General features: G+C 43.4%; 1 protein-coding gene across 2 annotated transcripts in view; it reads right to left on the reverse strand.

Moving 5' to 3' along the window:
- The window catches only part of CNGB1 (cyclic nucleotide gated channel subunit beta 1), a 49,887-nt gene extending 41,647 nt beyond the window's left edge, over positions 1–8,240 (reverse strand). The window contains exons 1-4 of one of the 2 annotated variants that reach the window (XM_054049417.1): positions 8,201–8,240; positions 5,475–5,531; positions 2,478–2,574; positions 1,060–1,102 (exon numbers count right to left, since the gene is read on the reverse strand). The gene's annotated coding sequence lies outside the window, so the exon portion shown is untranslated. Of the gene's footprint in view, positions 1–1,059; positions 1,103–2,477; positions 2,575–4,260; positions 4,423–5,474; positions 5,532–8,200 lie in introns of those variants that run through there. The other variant, XM_054049416.1, reaches the window with a different exon arrangement.
- Positions 8,241–10,766: the final 2,526 nt, after the last annotated feature.

Raw genomic sequence — 10,766 nt, forward strand, 5'->3', positions numbered from 1 at the left:
TGCCTGTTTCCTGTCTCAGCCTGTCCCTGATACAACCCCTGTGCCAGGGTCTCTGCAGGCGCTATTCCAGCTCCGCTCCCAGTGGAGAGGCCCCCATGCTGTTGAATCCCTAGCAGGGGAGACAAGGCCAAATTCCCTCCCATATGTGCTGCCAGAACAATGCAAAGGGGACTAAGTGGAGCAAAGAATCTAGCCCATAATTCGTTTCCTGGCTAATTGTTACTGGTTTGGATTCAGCTTGCTGTCACTTTTGTGTTGAAGGAGGGCTTAGGAGAATTATTTTGAGACTATCCTTGTGGGAAATTGCACTTAAATGCAGATGCCTATGAACCTTTTTAAGCTCTTAACGCAAGGCTTATATGAACTTAAGCAGTACATAGGGGCTTGTGAACTTCAGTCACAGAAAAGACCTGCCCTGCAGCGTTGCTGCTGAAATTGTAATGTTCTATCCAATGTAGCTGCAAGAACACACACTTGGCAGTTAAAAAAAAAAACTCTCAAAAAAGTAATAGAGCAATGGGTCAAATCATCCCTCAGGTAACTCCACTGAACTCAGCGGAGCGATGCCAGGAATTACCTTGGCCCAGTGAGTCTCTGATAGTCTTACAAATCAAGTCCCACTCTAATTTTTGTTACCAAAACGTTACCTCCTAAGATGTTAAATTAAAATGCATTTTATGTAGACAGTTATTTTTCAGATAAAACAAGGTAGCTGAGAAAAAGACTTTTTTCTCCTCCATGTCTCCTTCAGCTGAAGGAGAAATTCTTATTTCACAGCCAGGTTAACTTAATCAGCAAGATTATGTGCTGTGTAACTACCAGTCTCTTATATCTGGGCATAACTGATAACAACATCGCTGCTGTATTGCTCCTATAGGATACTTGCAACCAGTAAAAGACCGCAGAAAGCAGGCCCCTCGCACAGAAGAATCACTTGTTCGTTTCTATCGAATAAGAATTCAAAAGGGTGAGTCTATCCGTCGTTTTTTTCTCACCAGACATCTCATTGCCACTTTGTGGTTCTAATAATTCCACGCCATTCTGCATTATATACTGTACCTTCAGCATCGGTTCTGGCAGCTCCGGCTTTCTCCTCTTCCACCTTCACAAAACAAACAGACAGTTCTAACGAAAACCCTCCCCTTCCATTACAAAAAGCAAAACAGAAAACCAATCCTTTATACGCAAGGGTTGGATTTCAATGCAGTTTTGGTAGCAAACTGAGAGTTAATATTTCTAAAATATGTTAACAAGTTCCCCTGTATCTGGGGGAGAAAAGACAGAGGTGGTCTGTATGATCAACAGATCAGCTGTAAGCTCCTTTTATACGGTTCATTCGTTTTAGAGCAAAGACGCTTCTTGGAGGTTGTGACAATTATTTTTTTTCCTTTTCAATTACTTTTTTAAATACTGTATAACACTCTAGGGCCACCCGGGAAATACTAATACAATGTGATGAGCATAAAGTGTACATTAGCAGTTCTACAGCATCCAGAACACTGCGCTGGGCATAAAACCCTACCCTTTACTGACGCAATAGGTGCTGGGGGCGCTGCCGCACCCCCTGGCTTGAAGGGGTTTCCATCACATCCAGGGTTTACAGTTTAGTTCAGTGGCTCTCAGCTCCCCCACTGTACAAATTGTTCCAGCCCCCCTGAATGATGCACTTTTTTTTTTAGTGGGGCAGAGTGTAGAGCTTCTAGTGTTTTATAAGGGGAAACACTGACCATTTATCTAAATTCAGCACCCAGGCAGTCTCTCTCTCCCATATTTGTAGTTTTCAAACTTTTTATTTTCACGGTGTCTAGCTGCCATCTGTTAGCATCCATTAATAAAGTACCTAAATATGTCACAATCCCGAACCCCCAGCTTCACGATGGTATCTCGGCTTCTCACTTTCCTCTGGGTCTTCTGAGTCCAGCTTTCTAGCCTTACTGCTGACCTGCTCTATCTAAAGCAATTGAAACTCCCTCAACTTCAGGGGTTTCTAGATTTTCTTTTCCAAAGCAAGTTCAAGACTGCAGGGGAGTGGGTCAACACTATCCCTGCGCCTTGCCCTGGGAACTATTTCTTCTATAGTTCCAAAAGCAAACCCTAAATATGTACCCGGAAGCAAATCCGGCTGACGAAGGTCCTGAACACAGCGGAATTGGTATGGGCTCTGCTCCACAGAAAAGGGGCGGGAAGACCTTGCAAGAGGTGTGCACTCTTTGCACACCTCAGGGCACGACGACACAGGCAAAGCGACCTTTCCCTGGACAAAGAGGGAGTGGTTGGGGGAGCAGGGGGGTTGGAGCAAGGATGGAGGAGAAGCAGCCTGCAGAAAAGAACAGGCAGAATCTGCCCAGCTAGAAAGCTACCCGGGCAGAAACCAAAGTCTTATGTCTCCACAGGGATCATCCTGAAACTTGCAAGTACTTGTTTCTGGAGAGGGCGGTTCGCAACCTGAACTGCAAGACTTCGAAGCATTTTTGTACCTGTAGCAAAGGGCCTTTGGGAACAGCCCCCTGGTCTTCTTCTAGCTGCTCCAAACCCGGACCAGCGGCTGCAAAGGCACACTCATCCAGCTTGCCGCTGTAAGCAACACAAGGAGAGTGAGGCAGGGATCTACAGAACGCAGATGAAAAGCAGCGAAATAAGAACAGGATTTCTGCCAGCCATTTCTGAGCCTGGCGTATTACGGACAAGAGACATCAGGGGAGTGGAAATGTCTCTAAGGAAAAGGTCTCTTGAGTGTCAGGTTGCAAGACCATTGCTTCATAGGCTATCTACTCAAGCTCATTTGCAGATTAATGAGAACACACAACTATACCAGAGACCTAGGCAGGGAGCTGATGGGAGAGAGTCTTAATAACTGTTGTTATTATAAGAGGCCATGGTCCATTTAGCCATTTGCAAAGCCCTCTCTAAAGAAAATAGATATTGATTATTCCAAATTTTTGACAAAAGCACCTTTTTCATGGCACTACCCTGCAGCCTTTAACCAAATATAGACAAATATCAATGAAACGTAATGCATGAGATGAAAGTTTTAACTAGTGTGTGAGAAGAGACGTTCTTATAATGTTGGAAACAATATTAAGTGGGAGACCAAGTGAAAATCATATAAAACATACATTTGTAGGAAAACAAACTCATCTTGCTGTGCTCAATACATTTCTAATTTAAGTGAGAGCCATCAAATAACAGCAGAGAGCCCGATTTTCCAACAGGAGCACCTGTATACCCCATCTAAACCCCTCATTTCCACATCTAAATGGTCAATGTCACACATAATGTTCATTTTCATTTCCTAACCGCCAACTTTAGTGTCCAAAAACTAAATCTGTCCATACGACTCTGCCATCCATCTTTGACAAATCGGGCCCACAAGATTAATGTTATCAGTTTAATGTGACTAATACATTTAACTGGAAAAAAAATCAGGTAGCTGTGGTTGGCAAGCATCTTCTCTTAATGCTCCAACAGCTTTAATCAAAAATCACCCCCAAATCAATGTGTTGGTTGTTGTGGTCGTGGTGTTTTGTTTCGTTTGTTTGGTTTTTGTTTTGTGGGTTTTTTTGGGGATGGAAAATGGGGATCATTAAGAAAATAAATAAGAAAATAGCTAAATCCGTGAAAATTGCAATGCCCACAATTATCACATATTAGGTAGGTCCTTAACGATGAGGATGTATAATAAAAAGGATGAGTCTTTCATCTGCATCTAGTTGTTACTTCACAGGATTTTTGTTTTCATTTTGATTAAGAAAAGCTGTTCAAAATCCCATCTCAAATCTTTTGATCTTATCCCAGAAACACACCCAGTCTTTCTCTTTTCCAGTAAAAATCCAAACGCACTGAAAGAACTATTGCAATCAAAATTGAAACATACATTTTGCTAATAACCAGTAATAAAGGATTTCACTTGCATCAAAGCTCAACAAATTACAGTGCAGCAGTTTCTGAAAAACAGTTTTGGATAAAATAATAAGCAAAAATTGTAGAATTTAAATATTGAACAATAGTGCATTTTCAGTTTCCAGGTGACAATCTAGGCGTTTCAGTTTTTTAACTAAAAGGCAGAGTATAGTACTACAAGAGCAGTAGTATACTAGATAATAAAACTCCAAATGTTTGCACCATGTGAAACCAAAACAAACCACTCCGCTAAACCAAGAAGCTTTCTAATGTATCCGTAGCCCAATGTAACCATCTATAAAGGTTGTGGACACTTCAACCATTTCCTACAACAGAAAAACGATTTAAAAATTCACCTACTTGTATTAAATTGCATTTGTGGATCTAACACACAATCCCATCTTTAAATCCGGCTCCATAATATTCATAATAATCCTGAATGCATTTTATTAACATATATGTTTTTAAATGATCTGGAACTACTTCGAGATCAAGATTTTCGATTCTGTCTCTCGCTTTTGATGTCTGCAGATTAGCTGCAAATCCTATTTCCTGTTAATCGGATCGAGTTGCTGTGCAGGCAATGCCGCAGAACCCCCTGTGGGAGGGGGCAACAGTTTAGGGACCAAAGGGCTGCAGTTGCTAGGAGAAGCTGAGCAGTTGCTAAGGAGGAGAATATGTCGCTAGGAGACACTTGCTGGTTACTAGGTACCTCACGTCATCAGCAAGCCCTTGAATAAGCCAAGTTAGCTAAAGCATCCTTTCCAGGCTGCACTTTAGCAATGATCTCTGAAAACAGTTCTGTCTCCTACACAGAGACATAGAAATATAAGAATGGAAGAGACCTGAAGAGGTCAGCTAGTCCAGTCCCCTGCATTCATCGCAGGACTAAGCATTATCTAGTCCATCCCTGACAAGTGTTTGTCTAACCTGTTCTTAAAAACCTCCAGTGACGGAGATTCCACAGCCTCCCTGGACAATTTGTTCCAGTGCTTAACCTCCCTGACAGTTAAGAAGATATGTGCATACCTTGCAAAGAGCATATCAGTTGCCCTCAGAAAGGACACTAGAAGATGTGAAACATTTGACCAGAATTCCCACCACATTCAAATTCAGCCTAAGGTTGAGTGTGGTCTGCTTTTGCAAAGCTGCAGTGGTTCATGTGAATTCTGTTTGTGGCTCTAACCTTTGTGACACATTCAGATATACAAAATGTTTCTTTCTCTCTGCAAATATTTGTAGGCAGCTGTTTGTCAGAGCTTTTCAAGTTCAAAGTGTGCTCCGCGGGAGAAGTCCCCTGCAGCACATCATGTCGATATTTTCCTACATGGCCTCTTGTCTTCTCTGGCTCTGGCAAAACAGTTAACCCATGCAAAGAGCATGAACCCATCCAAACTGAATCTTGCCTGTGGGTCTGCAGTGAGATTCAGCTTAGGACAAAACCAAATGTGTTTGCACCCAAACCTTTTAAACTCCATAGCCTGCAAACGCACATGAACGGATTCGGATATAAAATCATAAATCCATGTTGAGCCAAAGTGGAAAGAACTCACACAACTCTGAATAGCACTTACCCTGCAATCTTTCTTTCTTCCTCCTCGTTACCTTTCTGGGAACATGATGAGTGCAACCTTGGAAAAGGAAAGGTTTCTTATATTAAATATTCACTGTCTTATACATATTTTGAGCCTTAGGTGGGAATCTGAAATCTTTAGACTATAAAAATATAGCCAGTTCTACCTACAAAACTCTGCAATAATCTTCAGGTGCCCTTTGGGCAGGGGTGAGAGAATGTACCTGCTCAATACCACAAAAGAAATATCTGGAGGAGAGGGATTTGGGGATATTGGCCATGCCTTGTTTCACAGGCCTTTATCATATGTGGGTTCTTAGTGGGGTGGGGGAGTGAATACAGAATATCTACAGAGTAATGGAGTAAAAATGTTATAAATACAGAGAAATACAGTCTTGGACACTAAAAATTCAACTTGCTCTGCAGGAAGAGTGTCTTTTTTATAAGACCTCATTGTTAGTAGAATTCACCCTCCAGGGCAGGAAATCCGCTGCTGGCCATGTGGAATGTTAGGTTTCCAGGACTGTACATTAGAAAAAAAACGTGTAAGATATTTTCATAACAAATCCATAAATACATTTTCAGATGGCGGAAGGAAGCACCATTAAGCAGCACGTGAATGAATGGAACTCTGGGGCTCACTTTACGCTAGCACCGTCATTTATTGTCAGGAAAGCTAATCAGTGAGAAGGAATGGGATTCCCAGCTCCAGGACTGCAGAGCAGCAAAATCTATCAAGGACTGTGCCCTGCAGGTTAAATTCACACATAGAATTCAGTGGCTCATTTCTGAGCTAGCAGTAAAGACAATGTTTAAACATGGTTCTAGGAACATAGGAATTGTTATACCAGATCAGTTTCTCCACCACTGTCTCTCTCCCCTCTATGGTCCTATTTACATTAGAGTGCAGACTGTTAGCCAGGACCCATTATGGGGGTTTTACACCTTCCTCTCAAGCATCTGTTCCTGGCTACTGTCAGCAAGCTAGTGGACTCGGTGGCTCATTGGTCAGAGTTCGTTCAGGGTGGGGATGCATTCAGTGCACTGTTAAAGGGGATCACAGCTTCCATTCTGGCATGCACTCTCCCAGAGGAGTGCGGACCGAGTTAGCCAGCAGGCCGCTGAAGAGGTACAGAGACTCCCATCCCCCACAAAGCAAGCTACTGAACGACCTCGCTTGTTTGAAGGCAATGTAGAAAAGTTAACCCCTCTTCTGTATGTGCGCAGCTATGCTGACATCCATTGGCCAGCCAGGCTCATCCCAACTTCTCTTCCCTTCCCTGTGGATAGCCTAGAGTGGTCACTTGTTGATATCCCAAGAAATATATTCCAGGCCCAGTTTCTTATTCAAAGTGACCAATTTTCTATGGCTATGCAGGGCCGTGTATCACAGGCGTTGTTCCCTCTTTTCCTAGCTTCATCCCGATATCCTTCTCCAGGCCCCGCCCCCATTACTATGTTAGCTTGAGGTACAGAATGAGATTAAACCAGCAGGATTCCACGAACAAACTCTGATTTTGCTTTTCCTTCGTGAAACCGCCCTTGTCCCATAGGATAAGAAAAAAAACTACCCGTTCTCCCTCTTCCACCATTAGAGAATGCAGATCCTGCCTGATTCCATGGAGCGGCAGCATTAAATCACACTACGTAGGAGGATGGATTTCCTTTGATTCTTGTGCAATACGGGCTATAATTTGAAATTATATTACAGATGTATTTATTCTTGGAAATTTCTTTTCTATGTATGGAATCTCTAGCCACATGGGGCCACTTCCCAGTAGAATTTTCTATTCTGCAATGATGTGTTACTGCAAACCTGAAATTCAGCGCTTGCAAATACTTACAATTTTCTCACCACCTGCAAATGCTGTTATTGAACTCAAAAGTGCTTTCACAATACACTGCAGTCTCTCTGGAAGCATTTCAGGCTGGACTATACCATTGACTATCTTTCGGATGTCCACCACACTGAAGCCGGTAGGTGACTGAATTCTAACAATCCAGTCTTTCCAGCAGAGATTTCAAATCTGTAGGCTGGCGTCTCCCACAAGACTGAGGAAAAGTTAAGTAAGTCTTTATTTACACTGTAGCATAAGGGTCTGATGCTGCTCCCACTGAAATCAATGACAAAACTGCCAGTGACTTCAACGATACAAGACCAGACCCCATACGACAGTTTTTTGGAAGAGATTAGATGAATTATAAGGAGAAGGGGCCAAGAATTTCCAGTTTTAACAGTAACTATTTTTTTTAAACAAGCCTTTGGAAGGGATCTAAACCCTCAAGCTTCAGGGCATAAGCCAACCTCTAACTATTAGAGGTTAGGAAGAAACTTTCCCTGGGGTAGGTGATCTCATAACTGCCTACTACAGGGTCTATTGCACCTTTCTCTGAAGCAGGTAGTCTTGGACCCTGTAGAGGCAGGATGCCAGACTAGCAGAACCACTGGTCTGATTCCATCTGGCATTTCCTATGATCCAAATCCTAGGGAAATCAAAGGGAATGTCAATGGCTTGTTTTAGTAACTTTGGGAGGTTTGCAGTGCATATCACTTTCCTAGACTTGTGTAAATTACCATCTGCCAACTAACTCACACAACATATTGTATGGCTATAATGAAAGAACAGACACATATGGATGATATTCAACCTTCATAACACTCCACAGCAGAGTACTTCGTTCTTTATAATACAACAGCCCCTTCCAATATCAACCTTCTCTTCCTACCTCTTTTCTTCTTCCTGAATTTCCTCTCTCCGTGAGTGGCTGGGAGGAGCATACACTGTAAGTTCGGCCTCGTTGTCCCAGTGCATCACTTCTTCTCTGGCTTCATTATCCCAGTTAGTATCTACTTCTTCCATCACAAGATCCACCTGCCCCTCAGGGAGGATACAGACTGAAATGGGAATGGTGAAGGAAGTGGTGAAGTGAAGATAGCAGGTTTTATAAGAATCTATCCACACCATATTTTTACATGTGGAATGTAGTTCTGTATAAATGTTATTAAACAGAGAAGTATTCAAATATGCCAGAACTCAGAAAATATAGCTGAGGATTTGAATCATTTTCAGTCATACCGGAGCTGTGATAGACATTAGTTTTGTGCCGTTTTCCCTAAGGAAGAAGTTCAGGGGTTCCATAATGGGTGTGGATAGGCCAAAACAAGAATCAGTCCTGCCTATGAAAAATAGCTTTCTCTGTACTCATACACCAGCTATTGGGTCAGATCTTCAACTGGTGTAAATTGGTGCAGATCTGTTGACTTTGTTGGAGCAAGATTGATCTACACCAGTTGAGGATCTGGCCCATTTATCTCTGGGCCATAATCTGATTGTTCTTGCAAAAATATGTAATGGTGGGGAAAGACCCAGAAAGCTCTTGTTCGCTTGTACTCTACTACAAACCAGCAGCCAGAATCCCCTCCTTGTACATGCTGGGTGAAATTCACCCCAGTGCACGGACATGGCCCCCTTCCCTTCCCCTCTGGTGTATAGGCTGGGGCCTGTAGGACCACACCCTGCGCTCCTAGAACACTTGCCTGGTTCAAGGCCTCGTCCAGTACCTCCAGACTCTTTCTGCCTGCCTGTGTACTCAGCAAGTAGAACGCCTCCAGGAAGCGTTTCTGGGCCAGTGCACCGCCACACGTAACCCTGCTGAAGTCAGAGTTATCCCCAAGTTTGAATGAACCCTGCCCTACGGCATTACACGCTGCACACAAGAACTGTCCTCCACATCCGAGTCATTTGCCAACACGGCAGGGATGTAACACTAGACAATCCAATGGTCCCTTCTGGCCACACGTTCTATCAATCTATATGTTGCCAGGCGCCTAGAAAGGCCAGCAGGCCTACTCCCTGAGAAAAGCTCAGAGTACTGATCTGATCCGAAACCCAGGGCAGTCATTGAGATTCTTTCCATTATCTTCAGCCAGCACTGGGTCAGACCCTGCTGTCCATTCATATCTTAGATCCTCGCTCGATGCATGTGAGAAAACGAAGAAGAGGAGATGACACTACCCAGACCGTGTAGTACACAGGCAGGTAATTCCGAGATCTCACCAACAGCTCGATTCAACAGAACTTGGCCACAAAACACATGGCGCCTATGATGAGTTTAATAAGAAAGTATGCACCAAATTAAAAAAAGACAGAAAGATAGAAAAAGGACAATTAGGATCCATTTTTATTCCATCACATGTGCACTCAGTAATACACTACCCGACATCGTGCTAACACCACACATTTCACTTTGTCTTTATCTTATTTTTTTACAGAAATACAATTATGAAAACACAAAGAAGAAGAAAGACACTTTTCTACTAATGTCGGCTCTTGTTTTTAGAGTGTGTATGAAACCAGGGCAATACAGAGCACTCAGCTACCAGACGGGCACATTATAAAAACACAGCTAGGATATGTTATTTTGGTTGTGTGGACAGTAACTCCTCGTTAAGGCTGCCTATCTTGTAAAGGAAACTATCGAGGAACAACAGGTTGGCATGAAAAGGAGGCATCCGATGGTTTTTGACAAGCCAGCCCAGAATGCGCTATGTGTGCATACTGGAGATTTTCATACAACGGCCCCTCTTGCAATAATTTCACTGTAGGGAGTCACCCTGACATTTTTCAACACACTAGATCTGAAAAGTGACATCGTCTAGGGAAAAGTCAGCAATTACTGAGGCTGGATTAAGTTCACCCTTGCGAAGAGGGTCAGCACCAGGAATAGGACGAAAGAATCCCATGCACCGCTACAGGCTGGGGACCGACTGGCTAAGCAGCAGTTCTGCAGAGAAGGACCTAGGGATTACAGTGGATGAGAAGCTGGATATGAGTCAACAGTGTGCCCTTGATGCCAAGAAGGCTAAAGGCATATTGGGCTGCATTAGTAGGAGCATTGCCAGTAGATCAAGGGGAGTGATTATTCCCCTCTATTCGGCACTGGTGAGGCCACATCTGGAGTATTGCGTCCAGTTTTGGTCCCCCCATTACAGAAGGGATGTGAACAAATTGGAGAGAGTCCAGCGGAGGGCAACGAAAATGGTCAGAGGGATGTGGCACATGACTTATGAGGAGAGGCTGAGGGAACTGGGCTTGTTTAGTCTGCAGAAGAGAAGAGTGAGGGGGGATTTGATAGCAGCCTTCAACTACCTGAAGGGTGGTTCCAAAGAGGATTGAGCTCGGCTCTTCTCAGTGGTGGCAGATGACAGAACAAGAAGCAATGGTCTCAAGTTGCAGTGAGGGACGTCTAGGTTGGATATTAGGAAACACTATTTCACTAGGAGGGTGGTGAA

Source organism: Malaclemys terrapin, chromosome 14 (genome assembly GCF_027887155.1).
Source record: "Malaclemys terrapin pileata isolate rMalTer1 chromosome 14, rMalTer1.hap1, whole genome shotgun sequence".
In the NCBI taxonomy this organism is placed as follows: Eukaryota; Metazoa; Chordata; order Testudines; family Emydidae; genus Malaclemys; species Malaclemys terrapin.